The sequence below is a fragment of the Pteropus medius genome, unplaced genomic scaffold (genome assembly GCF_902729225.1).
Source record: "Pteropus medius unplaced genomic scaffold, Ma_sr-lr_union100, whole genome shotgun sequence".
Lineage (NCBI taxonomy): Eukaryota > Metazoa > Chordata > Mammalia > Chiroptera > Pteropodidae > Pteropus > Pteropus medius.
In genome coordinates this window covers 3,843,517-3,863,995 of record NW_024342470.1, presented here as the reverse complement: position 1 = coordinate 3,863,995, position 20,479 = coordinate 3,843,517, and the positions used below count along the sequence as shown (strand labels likewise).

The window sequence follows — 20,479 nt, the reverse complement described above, 5'->3', positions numbered from 1 at the left end:
GGATTTGAACCCAAGTAGTCTAACTCCCAAGTCATTCATCATAGGTAAAGCCTCTTTTGCCTCTATAGTTGCTCTTATAGAATCTATTTTAATATGTAGAATATATTTCCATAGAATACATTTTAATTTTCTGATAGCTATGTGAAAAGTACAATTTACTTTCAGTGGAAGAAAACAGCAACTAATCACTTCTAATTTTTAACTAAGTTGAGTGATTCAAAGTCATTGGGCCTTTTAAAATTTTAGCAAATGAGCTTTGCTGTTTGATCCCTTACATTTTAAATGTTCAAGCTGGTCCTTCCATTATTTGATGGTTTTCACTAGACTAAATGATCACACTTCTTGATTATTTTTTAGATATTTAGTTATTTAATCCTTATAGTTGCTCTTTTCTGGAAGATTATCAATCTACGTATCCTAAAAGTGAAACTTTAAAAAGGGTAGCAGCGGTTGTTATTCCTTTCCTCCCTCTTTTTATAGAACAGGCAGATTTTACATAATGTCATCTAAACTTGTTTATCAAGACTTTACACAGTGAGTAAAGGAATATTTTCTCATTGGTTTACGTGAGTCCTCTAGTAGAACAAAATTGAAATTGACACCTATATTTGTTGATAGAATTTTTTACATGCATAAATAATTAGGTACTTTTTCTTATTTAAAAAAAATTTCAGACACTTCAACTATTATCCAATTTACTAATCTGTAGACAGAGTATAGGTTTTTAACCCCAATCATCATCACAATTTTTGTCAATAATCAACATTTATTGGATTCCTGCTCTGTATATGGCACTGTTGTTTTTGAGATATCATAAATTCTTAGCCAGACTCAATTTCTCATTAATTTAACTACAAAAACTTCAAAATTTATTATATGTATGAGTATTACAATCATACCAGGCTCTTTGAAAGATAAAATATAATAAATAAAACTTAGAAAGCAGGTCACAAAAATACACAGGAAAATATGATGGAAAGAATGGAAAATGACCAGGGCTACTTATCATAATAAATTAATCTTCACTAAATATCCCTAAGGTGTTTGACATTGTGATAGATATTTGAGAGAGCATTAAGTCAGGGTGGTGACTGATTTACTGCATAATTGAATTAAGAAGATTTAAAATGATGGAGCATGTAAGAGTTTTATGTCTGAAAATGTACTCTGAAGTTCAATTCAACATATTTATTGAGAGCCTCTGACAAGGCATGTTGCCAGGAACTGTGTCAGATGATGAACGAGTATGTTCTCTACTCTTAGGGAGCTTACAATCTAGTTAGAACAGTGTTATCCAATGTGTGAACTGGGGAAGGCACTCTAGGGTTCACAGTTTGGTGAGCAGCGTTTGGGCTAGACTTCAGCCTCCACTCACCCTTAACTTGATATCTGCATGTAGTGCACAATTTGCACAATCACATGTGGCAGCCCTATCTATAACTAAACAAATATCTTAAAAATATATAACAGAAGCACTAGAGAACCTTCCCTGTTAACATTGTTGCAATGTGTGGGGACTGCGTGGAGAAGAAATATCCAAACTAGGGTAACAACAGCCTGGAAGATGGATATTTCCTGCTGAACTTTACAGAATGTACAGTGTGTAGTATGTGAGATTTTATGCTGATCACAAACAAATTTTTGAAAGTGGAAGATGAAGAAATAGTTACTTATGATCATCTGTGTAAGAATTGTTATCACAGGAGGCATGAGTATACATTCAGTATCATGAATGAGTTTCAGGAGTACACCATGCTGTGTCTGTTATGTGGCAAAGCTGATGATACCGTCAGTATTCTCCTTGATGACCCCTGACAAATGACTCTGTTATTTTAAGGATCCTTCCGCAGTTCTGTTTTAAGCATGTTGTGTTGACTTATAATATAACAAGACTGATGGTTTGTCTTACTTAGTTTAAATATATATATTTACGTACACATATATTACACACATATGTACATATGTATGTAATATAGATATATGCATAAAGTCCTGAGTATATAGTGATTAAGTTCTGTCAGGACAAAGCATTTGAACTTCAGATGATTGGAAGGACATATTACGGTGGGAAAAAGGAACCACTTTATCTATGATTGGCCCAGTCTGGGTCAAATGCCTAATGCAATGGCCAAAGCCTGAACTGAGTAGGGACAGCCCAATAGAGAAACCACTGAGACAGAGATTCTTGGAAGGCAAAGCAAGAGGGGGCATTTTGAGAGCTGAAGATCACAAACATCACAGAAGATCCTAAATACCATGCTAAGAAGTTAAGCTCTTTGGGGTGTTAGTAGAGACATAGAAATAAATTTTCTTTAAATTTTCCTAATAAAATGTTTCATAATAGTGTGGGAAATTCCAACATTATTTAAATCTAGGGGTAATAAGTGGAAATTTTATCTTAAAACTATTTTGTGTATGCCATCTCATTTCTCAAGAAGTAACCACAATAAACAATTTGGAGTGTAAGTTTCTGGATCCTTGTAGAAAGTTATTTTTAGCTATCTTTTAAATTCTAGGGCAGTGGTCTCCAAATTTTTTGGACCTGGTGCTAATTTAATAAAGCACTAATATATGTTGATTCAGTTATTTATAAATTCAATACATGTCCTACTAATATTGCCTAATATCCCAAGACATAAAAACAGAAGGCAAAGTCATCATTAAGAATAGCGAATGCAAATCCATATTTCAAATACTCTCTTGACAGTTTCATAAAAATCTGTTTTACCGTCACACTGGTCAGACTTTAAGCTTTTTAAGATGTCTGACTGAAGTGTCATATCAAGAGGAGGAAAAGTGTTCACTTCGCTATTTTCTTGTTTCCTTGGACTTATAAGAAGTATTATATTGTGGTTAAGGGTACTGACTAGAGACCGACTGTCAGAAGTGAATTGAGCCCCTGCCATTGACTAGCAACTTACTTAAGCTCTCCATATCCCAGTTTCCTCATGTTTAAAATGAGATAAAAACAGTACCATCCTTTTTGTGAAGGTTAAATGAAAAACAAGAGAGGAAACACTTAGGACAGTTCCTGGTGTGTAGTAAATGCTATGGAAGCATTTGATATTGTTAGCATTTTTTTTGCAGGAATCTTTTAAAGCCACTTTTCTATTTAGCGAGGGCAAGTTAGTTATATCCAGATAACGTAATCTGTAAATCTACCTTGCTGAACACTCAGTGACCCTTTTTGCTGTGAAAGCTCTCCTTCCTTTCAAGTGACCTGAGTGAAGTATTGGCCAAAGGCCATCAGACATGCATGCTGATGTCAATCCTCACATTAAATGTTAGTAAATCTTATTTTTTTTTTTTGATAAAAAGTAAATAAATGTGTGTGTGTGTGTATTCCAGTATTTTCTTCTCACACCTCAGTGGGTTTGTATTCTAATATTTTCTTCTTACACCTCAGTGGATTTCTAGGGTAGTCTCTGTGATGTATTCACCCACCCTGGAGTCCCCTGAGCTAGGAGGTGCACCATTGAGAATAGATCTGCAGCTTTGGAGAGTTGACAGCTACGGTAGAGGACTTGAGCTAGGCTGAGCCTTGGGATGAGAAACAAACGCAGGGGCAGGAAAGGACAGGCAGAGAAAAGAAAACCTGGCAAGAACCCATAAGTGGAATTCAAGCTCTAGGCATAATCCCGGTCTGAAAGTAAGCCAGTGAGGCTACAGAATTTCAGATGAAATGTATTCCTGCTGCTGAGATCAGTCCAGCAAGTGTGCACTGAGCATCTATCGGGGCCCAGCACTGTGCCACAGGCCTGAGGGTAAGTGGTCACTGCTACCAGAAGTTTATAGTCTGATTGAGATGACTAACACCAACATAGAACTTCGATATGAATTATTTATTCATGTCTATTAATATGTAAATACACACACACTTTATGAATAAATCTCATAGCATGAAATGCCATAATTTACAGAAGAACAGCTTAGTCCTACTTGAATCTTCAGGGAAATGATTTCCTGGAGAAGGAGATGGTGCCTGGGATAAGTATTGAAAGAACAAACTTTCCTTCATTAATGTTAAAAAATTAACAATGGAAAACTTCTTTTAACTATTTATTAAAGATGCTATTCCTAATGGCCCTGGATTTGTATGGAGAATAGAATATAAATTCCACGAGGGTGTCTGTCTGTTTTTGTTTACCGTTGTGAGCCTATTGCCTATAATAATACTTGGCACATAGTGGGTTCTCATTTGTCAAATGAGTTAATGAACGATTAGAGAAACTGTGTCTGTAAAGTTAGTTGGAGGCTTCATAGTCTCCCTTTGAATCATAGAATGAGTATTATGGGGACTCCAGACAAAATTTAGACCAAATTTCACAGCTAAAATACTAAGGCCCACATTGTTTAAGTAATCTACTCAAGGCAATCCAAGAAGCTGGGTCTAGAACTGGAGTTAGAACTCCTGTTTCCTAATTTCTAGCCTAGTGCTTTCTTCTCCACCCAGTGGCACCTCCCCAGAAGTACCAGATGGCCAAAACTCATCTTTCACTATTCAGACCTTCTCAAGAGGCAGAAAAAATCTGATTCCAGAAGGGTGATTGAAATGAAGACAGCTAGAGATTTTTCTCTCCAGCTGTTGTGTCTGTCTCTGGCTTCCCTGGAAACCAATGGTTTCAGTTGTTATAGGTCCTTCTTCTCAGGAATGAGGAAGAAGAAAAAGAGTAGAATTAAATCTACAGGTACAATTTAAGTTACATAATATAAACACATTCTCTAACTACTTTAATTATTTCCCAAGCAAACTAACCACGCTAAGAAGACCAATCTGTGTAGTCCAGTGTTCAACAGGAATATGACCTAAAAATCTCAGAGGTCTTTATTGTTCTTTAAGGCACATTTCAAATATGCATTTATTCACAAACATAATAAGAACATGTGTTTATATTATATATGACTATAAATGAAATGAATAATCTATAAACTATTACATTTTATATAAAATAAAATTATCTCTCTCTCACTCTCCAACAACCCAGAATTTTAGGTTTTAGGCATAAAATCTGGCCCTCTCATAACACTCTTGAGTCTCCGCATAAACGTTACTGTCTCAAAGTAAACTCTACCACCCTTCCTAAATAAGGACTTCCTAAACCTTACTAAGTATTGTCCCTTTTTAAACTTAACTTCATATCTAATAGTTTAAATTTTCAGACCTTAGTTGTCAGTTCTACTTTCTAAATATATCTCAAAACTGCCCAGTTTTCTCCATCTCTACTACCACAAACTAAGCCAACAACTATTATCTCTCAACACTAATGAAATAGCTTAATTCTATTCTCTCCCTCCAATATCTTTCCCACCAGCAGTTAGTATAATGTTTTTTAAAAAGAATCGTGTAATATTTTTAACATTTTTAAAATTAAATTTATCGAATGACATTGGTTAATAAAATAATATAGATTTCAAGTGTAAATTCAATAATATGTCATATGTATATTGCATTGTGTGCTCACCACCCAAAGTTAATTTCCTTCCATCACCATATATTTGACCCCTTCCCTCTGGTAACCACTCAACAAACTCTTGTCTGTGTCCGCGAGTCTCTTTATCTTGTTTGCTTGTTGCTGTCAGTTTTATATTCCACATATGAGTTAAATCATATTGTTCTCGACTTTTTCTGTCTGACTTGTTTCGCTTAGCATGATAATCTCAAGATCCAACCATGTTGTCGCGAATGGCAGTATTTCATCTTTTTTTATTGGTTGAGTAGTATTCCATTGTATATATGTACCGCATCTTCTTTATCCAATCGTCTATTGAAGGGCACTTCAATTGTTTCCATGTAAAAAGAATCATGGAATTTTTTTTGGTTATAATCTTTCTATACTTCCCATAGCTCATGAGGTAAAGACCAGAAACTCTAATTTGGCCAACAGCCCCTCATGATCTGGCCCGTACCTGCTCACCAGCTTCCTCTTGGACACTCTCTTCCTAGATCTTTGCATTTCAGCTACTTTCTTTCAGCTCCTGAGAGGAGTCAACTTTTCCCTTTCCTAGGGTCTTTGTAGATGTTTTGACTTTGTGGAATGCTCTCTGATATGGCACTTCCACCGCCCTGCACACCTCCTTCACCCAGTTATTTTCTACTTACCCCTCAGAGTTCAATCGGCATATCCTGAAAGGAAGCCTTTCTCCCTCTTTGGATGAAGTCAGGAGACTTGTCATATTCTTTCTTAGCAATTCATTTTCCTTTTAAGAACGTAACATAACTGTAATTAAATAATTGTTATTTGCTGTTCAATACTTGTCTACCCCAATAGAATATAAGTTCTATAAGAGTAATCTTATTCGTCATAGTCACGGCATTGGCAGAAATAAATATCTCTTAAGTAAATAAATAAAATGAGGATAATTCTCAAAAATCAAAGGTATGTGTTGCAAAAGGAAAAATTCAATTATGGAAAGTTCAGGTTTTTAAGTAAACATAATATAAATATATACTTAGTAACAAGACTAGACACTGCCCTAAATTAAAATACACACACAGACACACACACTTACACCCCACATTCTGTACCTCTTGAAAAAAAGAGAAAGGGAAAAAATTTGCATCTCCAATGAGAGAAATCTTGCTAGAGCAAGAAAGAAGAAGAACTTGTCTTAGATCAGGTGACTGGATAGTTGAGGGCTTGGTCACCAGTTGAGGGAGACATGGCCTCACTCTAGCCTGGTACACTAGGGCTCACCTCCTCTGGAGAGACCTGCATGCTGACTCTCAGAGAGAGGAAGACAAGGACTGTGAACTTGGCTGACACTAGAGAGGCAGAGAGGCAGATAAACTTTCCTGGGATACACCAGGTTTCTGGGAACAGGGACAGGTAGAAGCCTGAGTTTCTCTCCAGATTAGGCACATAGGTCAGAAAGAGATGCCTTCAAAAGCTGAACCTCAACCAAAGGCCTAGGATTCTGCCCTAGAACAGTGCTGTGCTCTAGAGGAGGTGGCCACAGGCTTTAGGCAAAAGTAATGTGTGATGTCTTTGGTGATTGTCTCCCTAGGAGTAGAGCTAAGTAAGTATATAAAGACCCCTCCTTCATCTCCTAGTAGTTGGTCAAGGAGCTAAATGGACTAGAGAGAGAGAACCTTTAGACCCAATTTCCTCTTATGTTCTTAGTTTCCTGGTGTTTATAGCATCATAGTTAGGCTTGTGAAGACCTTTTCTATTCTACTGAATGTATTTCAATAAGGTTAATTATTAATTCATAACTATGTTGTAAGTTATCATTATATATTGATTTTATATAGGCCAACAGAGATTAGACAATAGAAAAATATATGGATAATTATCGACTAGGAATTCATATTAAAGGAAAATACAAGCATCATTTTATGATATTTGAAATCATTTTATTAAATCTTGATAGAAGTGGGGTCATCTGGTTGGATAGATTTGTGACAAATTTGGTTAACAGTGAATACTCATATTGATTGTGTTAACATCTGCATAACTAGATTGGTTACAGTAAAGCTTCTTGACCAGAAAACAGATATTCATAGAAATATGATATAAGGCTCGAGAATTTGTTTTCAAATTAAAAATTTATTAAGGAATGTCCACAACAACTGATTTACAACAGAGCATCTCATCTTTCCTTGTGTGTACCATTTTGTGCATTTCTGTGAATGGGCAGTGGAGCTGGTGGGAACTGAAGAGCCCTCTCTAGTGGCTCAATGCAGGAAGATGAATGGAGAGGAAAATAAGAGACCTAGTTCTTGGGGGAAACCTCAAGATGCCCTTTGGGGACTTGCAAAATGATTGGGAAGAATCTGGGTGAGGCTGGATTTTAGAGAAAGTAGGGGGAGGAAGAGGGAAAAGGATGAATCAAGAAATATATTGCTCTGCACCATGTAGGTTTTTATTTGTTTTGCTTTTATCTATCTATCTACCTATCTATCTATCTATCCATCTATCTACCTATCTATCTATCTATCCATCTATCATCTGCCCATTCATTCATCTATCTATCTATCTATCTTTTCATTCATCTATCCATCCATCCATCCACATCCATCCGTCATCCATCTATCTATCTATCTATCTATCTATCTATCTATCTATCTATCTATCTATTTATTTATTTATTTAGCTTTAAATGGATATTCCCCAGTGAGTATGGGTGGCACATAGGTGCTTTATATGTGTTTATTGGCTTGAAATGAATAGAACAGCAGAAAGAGTTTTTATCTAGAATGTTTAAGAATATATTTGAAGTAATAGTTCCTATTCATTGAACTACATGTTGCACACTATGCTACCTGCTTCATATTTAATACTCATACTAACTGCAGGTGAATGTTTTTAAGTTCCTGGTACCAAGGCTTAGAGAGGTTAAGTCACTTGTCTAAGTCACAACAAGAAAATGTCAGGGCCAACAGTCAAACCAAGAAATGCCTGATTCCATAGCCTGTGTGTTCCACCTACTCATACGGCTCTGCCTTTCTTAATTACTGAGTCATCATAACTAAGATAATTTTCCAGAGTGATATTAATAAGATTTCCTGCAGAATTATTACTTATATGTCTATTCTCTGCTAATGTGTAAACTCCCAGGGTAGAGAGAACTATTTAATTCATTTTGTCCCTAATGCTTAGCACAATGACTGGTACACAATAATAATAGCATTCACTGAATATTAGGTGCTAAGCAAAGTTCAAAGTGCTTTTTATATATTAGCTTAATTCGCATCATAACTTTATAAGATAGACACTATTATTATCTTTGTTCTACAAATGAAGAAATGGAGCCACAAAGTGGTTAAATAATTTGGCCAAGATGTCATAGAGGCTTTTAGTGCTCACCCTTCTTGGGGCTCCTCTCTTTCTAAGCATGAGGGAAGATCATTTTCCTGCCCTCTTGGAGTTAGATGGCCTCGTGACTGGTAATGGTCAATAAGCTATAAGAAGAATTGATATGTGTCACTTCTGTGCTATATCACTTCTCTGCTGAAGCATTTAACTGCTTATATGAGACCTTTCAGTGCTCAAAGAGCTGAAGTGCAAACACAGCTACAAGATGCTAGAATCTCCATCACCCTGGATCACTGAGTGATTATATGAGCACAACTCTCTCTCCTTTATGAAGGAAATGTAGCATGAGTGAGAAATAAATTTTGATGTTTTAAGCCAGTTAGCTTTCAGCTTTGATTTTTTACCATATGCTTTAGACTGAATATCTTATTCCCCGAAGTTCATATATTGAAACCTAATCCCTAATGTGATGGTATTTGGAGGTGGGGCTTTGGGGAAGTGATATGGTCATGAGAGTGGAGCCCTCATGAATAGCATGAATGCCCTTTTAAAAGAGACCCCGGAGAGCTCTTACCCCTTCTGCCATGTGAGGACACAGCAAGAAGATGGCTGTCTATGAATCAGGAAGTAGGCTCTCACTAGGCACCAAATCTGCTGGTACCTTGATGTTGGACTTCCTAGCCTCTAGAACTCTGAGAAATAAATGTTAGTTGTTTATAAGCCACTCAGTCTATGGTATTTTTATTATAGAAGCCCAAATGGACTGGGATATCATAGCAAACAATTTATGTTGTCTACTACACAGGATCAGAACTCTAGTAAGTGATGGAGTGGAGATTTAAACCCAGGCATCTATGGCTCTGAAGCCCATGCTTTGAATTACTACCTCGTAGGTAAATGTCAGTTGATTAAATGAATGAATAAATGGTAAGAGGGCTTTGTTATTCACTTATGCATAGTGATCAGGATCCAGCTTTGGTGGTAGTGAAATGTTTTCCTTTTTCTAAGAATATCATCTCATTTTCATCTCGAAATGCTGGACAGTCTTGATATTTATAGTGAGATGAATATATCTAATCAGCACAACATTCATCTTGACCTTGTCTTTTGAAGGTATTCAGCTAAATTAGAGTTTTCAGATCTCATTAAAATTGTAACATTTGGCTTTTTTGATTTAGTCATGTTTGATTCTGTGTATTTAAAATAACAGTACTAACAGTACTGGCCATCAAATGAAACTTTAATCACTCTTATGACCTCATTTAACCTTAATTATCTCCTAAAGACCCTACCCAGATACAGTCACATTGAGGGTTTTTGCTTCAGCACATTAATTTTCGTGGAGGACACAATTCAGTTCATAGCAAAATGTCCCTAAGGAGCCACAGTCTAATGGCCAAAGAGAGTGGGACATGATACAAGTTTAATAGGTTTCTAAAATTTAATAGTTTGTTTTCTTGGTGGAATCCGCACACATTTTCTACTTTCTGATGACAATTATGTCAGGTAATTAAGTTTTCCTCTGGGTCTTTCTATCAGGGAGCCCAGACCCCTGGCCCTATCCCAGTAACTAAAGTGGCCATATGATTAGAATAGTTATAATCCTACTCTTTATTCCTTGATTGTTTTCCCCATTACTATTTGTCTCTTTTTATTAGCCAATTCACATATCTTCCCAGATTATGTAAAGTAGAAATTAAAGAAATAGACAATGATTCCAATAGCAATGAGTTTAGGTTTCCTTTTTTACACACCATCAGTTTATAGAACTATATATATGTATTTTTCACTGGAACATATTGTACTTAATAACAAAGAAACAGTGGCTGAATAATGTTTTCTTCCTACAGGGGCTTAATATTTTTCCCATATACTATACATTACTCTGTGACTGAGAATTTTATCTTTTCTAACATTTGAATAACCATAATGACTGGTTAAGTTTTATCAAACTTAAGACATTCATATTCTTTGAGTAAGAAATCCATAATATGAGTATAATTAATTTGCCGAAAGAGAGTGTTGAACTAAGTTAAGTTGCAAGGTCCTGAAAATACTGAATTATAATGAAAATATCTCCTTAACCATGACTGCAGTGGTTAAAATTTAATGCTACATTAACAGTGAAGTATGACTCTTCTAATGATCTCTGCTCTTACTTGTGGAATCTAAGGAAGGATTTATGCTACAAATAGGACTTTGTATTCATGGAAATTGCAGCTTAGTTTTTAAATATCCTCAGCACATAAAAAAGCCATTTGCTCTGTTTTATGTTTTCATATATTTATTAGTTTGTAATAATAACCATGACCTCCAGAGGCTGGACATTTTCTGGGAGCTAATGATCTGCTGGGGTTAGAGGTGCAAAGCTTCATGCTGAGACCGTTAATCAGCCTACCAGTCCTTAGCTCATGGGCAACACCTTCCACCATCAGTCATCGTGACTCAGGTTCTGCAAGCCAGAGCGTGAGGTTTGTAAAGCTTACCCTATGGGATGGCTTTGCTGAATATCACAGCACACTGCTAATCATACCCATATAAACCAGTGTGAAAACTTCACACCACAGAGGACATATCTTTTATGATTGTCACTCTTCTAAGGCCTTGAGCATATATCTTAAAAGATTAGAATATGAGACAGGTCATCGTTCATCTCCTTTTTAAGCCATTGGTCAAGCAGTATTAAAAATATTTCAAAATATTTTCATGTAATCGAATCCTATTAAATAAGCATTTTTAATAATTTAAAAACTAGGATGAGTTTTGTAAACAGGAAAATCACAAATGAGCCAATATTCCATTGTTTTGTTTAAAATTGTATTATGATTAACTGAACTGTAGGACAGGGTATTTGTCCTCCATCTCTCTCCCTGGAAGGTCTCAGAACATTGAAGCTGAGAAAACTAGAGAACTTTTCCTTTGGAGGCTGCTTCCCCTGGTTCCAACTTAACTCCCAGGGGCCTCTTTAGAGCTCTCATCATCCACAACCTCTCTATGGCATGTTGACCTCTTCCTCCTGCTGGGCAGTGCTGTTTATTCATTCAACGAGAATTTTTTCAGCACCTACAATGTACCAGGCACTGGTTCCTCTATTTAGCTTCTGTGCCCTGTTTCTTTCTTAGTTCTCACACCTAACTACTCCTCTCCACCTTTCCTGTTTCTACTGTTTATTCATCTTTGTGTTATCCAAAGTTCTCTTTTGTCGTTATAATTTTTTTTTTTGCATTTTTTGAGGTACACTTAACATACCACAAAAATTTTAAGTGTGTAGCTTGATGAATTTGGGTTAATGTACACAGTTGTGAAACCACCATCATAAAAAGTTTTGGAACACTTCTATCACCCCAAAACATTCCCTCCTGCCCCATCTCTGGCTCCAGGCAACCACTGATTTGCTTTCTGATGCTATGGCTTTGGCTTTTTAAGAAATTCATATTAATGGAATTATTGAGTATGCTCTCTTTCACTTACCATGACGTTTTTGAGATTCTTCCCTGTTATTGAGTTTATCTGTAGTATGTTCCTTTTTATTGCTTAGTAGTATTCCATTATATGGATATACCACCTACTGTTTTATAGGTTTTAAAACTTTTTACCCAACCTGTGTCTCAGACTCAGTTAATAAAATGGTCACAATACTGGAAACTTACTTAGAACAGAGACTGTCATCTATTAGGTTCTCCGTTCGCTCATATTATTTTATTTAATTGTCCACTCATGGGCGGTACAAATCTCTTACGATAAGGGTCTCAAATCAAGACGGTTTAGGGTAGAATTTGACTTCCTGTCTGCCAGTGCGCAGGAAAGGTGGCGCGCTCCAAGTCAGTCTTCCCTGGGCCTGGTAGCTGGAGGAGAGGTGAGGGGAAGCCCGGGTATACATGGGGCAGCGTGGAGGGGAGGGCGGTGCTGCAAGGTGGGATGAAGGGGTGTAGGGGCAGGAACTGGTGGAAGAGGACAGCAGAGTGAGGAGGAGAACGGCGAGAGCCCAGCACCGAGTTTGGCGTCTGGGCGCGGGGCCTGGAAGAGGGCGTGGCAAGGGGGCGTTTGCGTCCCTGGCGCCCCAGCGTCCCCTCAGCGGCCTAGGGCGGGGACGCTGCCGGGGTCTCCTTCCACGGAGAGACTGAGGGCCAGAGCCGAGGCCGCAGCCTCGTCACCCAAGCGGCCCGAGTGGAGTCAGACCCTAGAAAATCATTCGGGAGCCTGCGCGCTCCTTTCTTCTCCGGAGAGGATCCGTGTAGACAGGAGAGAGGCCCGGCCCCTGGGTGCCCGACCCACCTCTGCACCTCGGCCCTTTCCTCTGGGGTGAGTGAGCCCGGGGCCTTCAGACGGCTCCAAAGAGCAGGAAATCCAAGACAGCCAAGTTATGCCCTGCGATTCTTTGCCCTGCGCGGGAGGAAGGTATGGGAGACCAGCTCTCTGGTGTAGTAACTTTTTGATATGCGTTTAGCAATGAAGGGGGATATCTTCTATACTAAGTGTGGCGGAAGTTCAGTGTCTAGAAAACTTATTTATTAAAATAATAAGAGGAAGAGAGACAGCCACATCTACTCCTAGGTCACTTCTTTAAACACACAGAAAATATTTGGATTTTAAAAACATCCTTCAGCGGAAGTGTGGCTGAGCCGGGAATCTTGATAGTCCACGCTGTCTGTTATCACTATGGCCCCTCTGTTACTCTAAGAGTCAGTTAACTTTCTGGGCTTCCCTCATTTTGTCAACTGTAGAATGAATGATCTCTAAGATCATTCAACTCTGTATACTATAAAAGGCAGTCTGGTATAGCCAGCAGCCTGGAACAGCCTCAGTTTGTGTATCCTTAATCACAAGTGGCAGCTGCAAACCTCCCCTCCCTTGGGCAGCCAACAGTTGCTACGGCCAAGAGAATGCAAGGTGCTCAGAATACCGTAGTAGACGGACAAACCCTGTGTTCGAGAGTTCCCAGGCAGCAGGTACTGTGAAGCCCACCTTTCCATTCAGAGTCCTCGGAGTCTGGAGAATACTAGATGTGTAGTACCTGGGGGTCTGGGCAGAGGAAGGAGGAGGAGGCTGTGTTTGGAGAAACAGGGAGGGCTGTCAGACTGGGAAGAGGAAGCAGAGTGTACAAGAGCCAGGCTGGTATGGTGGGAATGTCAATAGGACCAGTAATGCAAGCATATGAAATACTGCAGTTCAGAACAGGGCAAAGACCTGAACAGCTGTTCTGGGGCCAGGTCAAGACTCATCTTTCTGAGGGTCCCCTATGCCCAACCAGGTGTTCTAATAACCTTATCAAAAAGCCTATGAAAGGGAGGGCTCAAGGCGTGCACAAGAGTATGTGGACTCTTTCAGGAATGTATTTTATTCATTTGTTTCTCCAGAAGTCCCTAGCTGAGAGCCTTGCACATAGCCGGTTCTCATTTGTGTTTTTTAATTACAGAATCTCACAATGAAAAGCATGGTGAACTGTCCCCTCCCAACCTCCACCTCTCCAAAAAAAAAAAAAAAACCCTCTGATAACAACCGTAGAAACCCTTCTCTTGTTCGTTCATATGATCCTTGATGCCTGCAGTTCTTTTAAGGGTAGACAACAGCTTTCATTCTGTATTTAGGCCATTCCTGCAATATTGTGTTCCATTCTGGGCTACGCTTTTGAAGAGGGACTTTATTGAACTGCAACATGTCCAAGAGAGGGTGAGTGAGATAGTTAGGAGCCTATAAATCATGTCATATGAGGAGCAGTTGGGTGTATTTGAACTGCAGGGACATAGTACTCAGTGGGGAGCTGACAGCTGCCTTCAAACAAAGTAAAAGGCTGACAGGAGGAGAAGGACTTGTTTTATATTTCTCAAGTGAGGAGAAATTGTGGGGGGCTAATTTTGGCTATCTCGACTGAGAAACTTTTAATGATTAGAACAGTCCAGAAATAGAATGGGCTGCCCCAGGGGGCCTTGATTTACAATCAGGAAAGGTGTTGACTTAGAGGCTGGATTCTATGTGTGAGATTATTGTAGGGGAATTGACGCAAAGGGTGAAAAATCAGGGAAAAAAGACTTCTAAAGTTACTTACAGATACCTGATTCTATGTGTTAAATTCTGTTTAAGAATATCTGACCTCAACAGTTTCACTGAAGATCTTTTCTTATTTCAAAGGCCTGGAAGTGGTGGATTGGGGAGTGTGAATGGTTGGGGTTCAGGAGGAAGGACTAAATAATTGTAAATAGGAAGGTAGTAGGCAAGGTGAGAAAGAACCAAGAAAGGGGACACTCTTAAAGGCTACCTTAGCCCACTTCACAGGTTTTCATTCGTTTATTTTTTTTCTGGGGTCAGTTCTGTTTACTTTTGCATGGAGAGGTGCCATGTGGCTCATTGAGCATGTTGGTGCATAGCTTTTTCTCTCTCTCCTTCCTACTAGGTCTTTTCTGTAAACCACACTCCATTTGCTTGTTGTCAACTCTGATGAGTCTGAGTAGCAGATTTAAAGATGAAATGACAAGCAGTTTAAATTAACCAGTGGAATATAGACTTAGATTCTATTTTTATTTCTTCCCTGCTATTGTGTAGGCCAATGGTAGAGGTTTGATTCACATACCCAATGTGCTTCTCTTGCCTTGTCTTTTAGTTAGTTTTGTCAGCCTTATTTGATTTTTTCTTTGGAGCCGAGCTTTATAGTCTGGGTTTATCTTCACATAATGCAGTATACCAAAGACAAAGCTGTCCTGCCTGTAGCCACTGCCTAATGGTCCCGATATTTTCCCCCTCAATTTATATTAGAGCTGCAGCTGGCACACCATATAGCATCCTTCTTCATTTATTGATGGGTAGTGAAAGCATTTTGAAAGTAGAAATATACTACACAAGTATAAATTACGAGTATGGATAATATGCAGTTTTTAGGGGGAAATTTATGTAGATATTTACTAGTACCTTATCAGTAGAACATGGCTTGTTGGTTTTATGATATGTTATTAGATGGGTACAGCTGATTATTGTAAATTGGCACCATTAATTTTTGGTGACTTGATGTGTTTTTTAACTTGATGTGTTTGGTGACTTGATGTGTAGTTTTAAAATGGCTTTCCTCCTAGATGCATGGTCCCAGATGAAGTTTCAGAATTGATCCTCTGCCTTCTTACTCAAAACATCACATACCACTTTGATATGCTTTATCGAAAGGAAACATTCTCTTCTTTAAACTTTACTAAGTTGGCAGATTGACAACAGAAACTTTTTTTCTGCTTAAAAATCAAAATTACAGCCTGTACTTTGTTTGGTGAGCAAATGCTTAGGAAAGTAACCTAAAATACATGAAATCACTACCAGTTACAACTGAATCATCTTACAGTGTTGCTAGACATCCAATACTACTTATATTGCAATCAAGTTATTGTGTACTAAGTAATATTACTAAAGTAATATTATAGATTTACTTTTAGATAGAACCATCTTTAGTTTGACTGTCTATTGTGTACTTGTTCATATAGTGGCTCGTTTTTTTTCTTTTTAATAAAGGAACTGTATCTTCTCCAACTAACCTCCTTGAGATTTGACCATAGATAATACTTAACATAGGTCTGTGTGCATGTGATAACCATGTAAATATTTATTATATGGATGAATGCATCAGTGTAAAAACTCCGTGGGCTATAAATGAAAATTCAGAACAAGTCATCATCAAAGAAAAGATAAGGCTAGAAAATTAAATAGGAAAAATTAAATAAGAAACGAAAGGTTCTCATGAATCATTAAAATACGCTTCAGCTGTGTAAAGAAAATGAATATATTATATTCAGAAAATGTGATATTTTTTTTTTGAAAAATATGTTAAGTTTTCCAATTCCTTGACTTGTAACAAGAATAAAAATTCTAAAAACAAACATTCTAAACATGACAAAAAAGGTCTAGGCAATATCAAACCCATCAAAGATTATATTTATTAGGATCAAATCTTCTTTCTTTCATCTTCATTCTTATCAGTTATTGACAAGAAAGAAGAGAAAAATGTATTTAAAGAGTCTTAGCTAAGTCTCATTGTCAGACATAACTTATAAAAAAAGTCTTAAAGAAACCTCATCTCTCCCCCAGAAAAGTGAAATCAAGACAAGGTCAAAAGAGCTATGTAAATATTTATATATGTTCGCCTGTCAAGATGAAGACAGTGAGCACCAGGGAGCCATACTTCTAGAGTTAATTGCAATGACGATCTTAAAACTGCTTTTAATGTTTTTATGATAGGATCCCCGCAAACTCCAAAAAGCAGAAAAAGGCCCACTGGGAAATCATCGTTGGCCTTGTATTAGGAGTTGCCATCCCTGAAATAAACAGCTGTTCTCATAACATAGAGCTTCCTTTGTCATCCAGTCCATCTGTGCTGGAATTGAAAACATGTAACTTAGAAGATAAATTTTGGGCAGAGAGCCTGAAAGATAAGAGGGCTTCTTAAACTCTGAAAAAATAGGCAGCAGTTTTGATCACAGTCAAGAGAGTTTTCTAACCCAGAAGACTTTAAAAAAGAAAATGGGACTTGTCCCCAGTAGTCACAGCAGTCACTATAGTTATTTGTCCTTAGCAATTCTGAACATGTCAGGGATAGGTGTGGGGAAAGGAGTCACCATTTTGTGATTCTGCAGAAATTAGACAAAAATCTTTAAGTGGAGAAATAGTTCAAAAGTACAGCCACTTCAGTCAGAGCAACTTAAAATCCTCTAAGAGAATCTGAAGCCATGTGGGCACATAAGAGAAACCCACTCAGATAGATTTCTGTAGTTCTTCAGCCCTGGCTACCTCCTTGCTCTTCAGAAGGAGAGAAAGTAGAATAGCCTCTGGATTGCTTTGACTAAAAGAAGCAGGTCATGGCTAAAAGGAGCTGGAAGTATATTTTGTAACATGCTGCATGCTAGTGATGGAGTTCATATGACTCCTAAAAATGTCTTGGACACAGTGGACCTTATAGAGGACAATAATGAAATCTCAGGTATCATGACTACCTTAGTGATTATAGCCAGACAGAAAAATGTATTTGCATTAAATTGCAAAATCAGATGCAAAAAAACAGATAAAATATATTCAGACAAATTTAAATTCATCCTTTTTCTTTAAAAAGTGAGCATGATACTAATATTCCTAAAGAGCTTTTAGTGAAAATAATAAGCAACCATCACCTTTGGCATGTGGTTCTTCTAAGGACATTGAAGCTATTTCCTTACTTCATTTCCTTCATTCACTTGATCTAATTGATCTTTGTCCCCACCATCTCCCTGAGATCTTGAGGTCTCTTTTCAAATGCATCGATAGCATCCATCTTATAAAATTATTACTTGAAAAATTCTTATAACTTGAACTGTTAGCAACATTTAATACAATTTGTCCTTTGTCCTTTCTTGACCACTTTTTTCTCTTAGTTTTGGGGACACCACATTTTTTTTTGGCTTCTTCCCACTTTTGTATGCTTCATCTCAATCTCCTTTCCCACCTCTTCCTTTTTTTCTGACTTCTTCTCTAAATATTTGAATGCCTCCAGGCTTAGTTTTTGACCTCTTCTCTGCTTTTTCTTATTCACTAAGACATCTCATTCAGTTCTATGGCTTTGAATACCATCTATGGGCTGATCATTCTGAAATGTACATTTCTATAATCAGACTCTCCTTAATCCCAGACTTGTATTTTCCAACTGCCTACTTGTAATATTCCCTGGGATCTAATAGGCATCTTGAACTCAGCATGTCCAAAACAGAGCTCTTGATTTCTCCCTGCCACAGTCTTCCCTATCCTTTTGCCAAGCCAAAAAGTAGTCAACTTTGATTCTTTTTTTCTCACCTTTCACATTTTATCTATCACAACAGATCATCAATCTACGCGTCTTTCTCTAAGGCACCATCATTTCTCAATGGGATAACTTGCTTTCACATTTGCCCTGCCTACATTTTCCACATAGAAGCCAGAGTGATTACTTAGCAACTTAAATTAGGTAAGATCACTCCCTTAATTAAATCCTTCCATCAGCTTTCCATGATTCTTAAAATAAAATTTAATTTTTTTTTTACATTACTTATAAAGTCCTATGTAATCTGCCCACTGCCTATCTCTCTGATCTTATTTTGTTCTCTTTTCTCCTTTGCCCATCCTGTTCCAGCTGCACTGGCCTGCTTTGGATTCTTCCAACACAATAAGCCACTTTCTCCTGATTTTCACATGGCCTTAGGAAGTCTAAATGGCATCTCCTCAGACAAGATTCCCTGACTACTCTTTCTAAATGAGCTTGAACCCTGTCACATCACCTTAATTTGTCTGCATACACTTATATCTACTGGGCATTTTTCTTGTTTATTTGGTATTGTCTCAACTAGAAGGTGATCAGAACTCTTGCTTCATTTGTTCTCATTTCCCCTACATAATACTCATGGGCCATCCATACTGGATATGTGAGTCTGAGGCACAATAGAAGAGGTTGAAGATGTCATCAGCTGAAACCTTATGCAATACTTCCCCAATACCTGCTGAATTTTTTTTCCAAGCATTTCTCTATTCCAACATTTTCCTTCCATCATCAAAGAGATGGAGTAGGCACAAAGGTGTCATTATCCCTTTCCAGTATTCTTCAGTTTCCCAGCTGATCCCCCTGCCTTCCATCCATTTCCTCTGATCTATTTTGCACCCCATTTTCCAAAACACAAGTCTGATGTGTCATGCCCATGTTTAAAACTCTTCAAAAGCTCCCAATAAGCCTCAAGATAAAGTCATTTTCCTAAAACAGCATATAAGGGGAGCCCCTACCTCCCATGCTCTTCTTCATGCTGTGTTCCCCAGGAACACCTGGCTGCTTGCAGTACCTTGCTTTTCCTCATCTCTATGTCTTTGCTCTTGCTTTCTACTGTGCCTTGGAACACCTGTCACTTTTTTTCTGAACCATAGTTTCCTAAAAATCATAATTCTTCACAGGAACAGCATGAGAGTCAAACGATATCATATACAGATAATCAAGTACAATACTTGGTATATAGCATGTGCTTAACAAATTGTACCTATTTTTATTAGCAATGTTAATATTAACAACAACAATAAATAATAATGTCATGGAGCTAGTATAGGAATCTGGTAAGTTCTTGCCCTGTTTGCCTTGGGTGAATGTAAACAGATCTGCTTAAAAATTCAAACTATCAGCTCCAGTTCTCTGATCTTCTGATTTAGTTCCTTCCCTGCCTTGCTGGGAAATCTTGCCATCGACATAACTCCCACACCAGGAATCTCAAATCTTCAGGGCCAAGATAAGCACTTGTTTCTCATCAGGCTTGGCACTCTCCGCCCACCCCTTCCGCCCCCAGCTGTACACACAAGTGAATGGTCAGTTGGGATTGCCCTGCATTCTCATGTTTTGGGATTAGGAATCAAGGATTTGAAGTTTTTCTCCAATCTTTGCCATGGACTTGCTAAACAGCTTGGTTTCAGGGACATGCTGGAGCCTCCTAGTGGTGGCCTGTAGGCATGGGCATAGTCATAGCAACTGGATGAAAGGGCCCTGCCAATGTGCTTTGGCCCCAATTATCTTGTTATCACTGCAAAGGGTTTAGGCAGGTATCTAGCATCTTGTAAACTGAGGCAAGAAGAAAGATAATGACATGTTCTGACCTTCCAGAGTGGGGTGGGAATGATGAGAAAGAGTTTTGGTGTGAGTGGGATGGTTTAGCCTGGAGTGCTCCACAGGAGCAAAAAGCAGGATTACTGTGCACAATGACAACCTTTGACTGGAT

The 20,479-nt window shown here is 38.0% G+C and overlaps 1 pseudogene; it reads left to right on the top strand.

Annotated features, from left to right (window-relative positions):
* Positions 1 to 1,506: 1,506 nt before the first annotated feature.
* LOC120603121 (protein Churchill-like) lies at positions 1,507 to 1,836 on the top strand (annotated as a pseudogene).
* Positions 1,837 to 20,479: the final 18,643 nt, after the last annotated feature.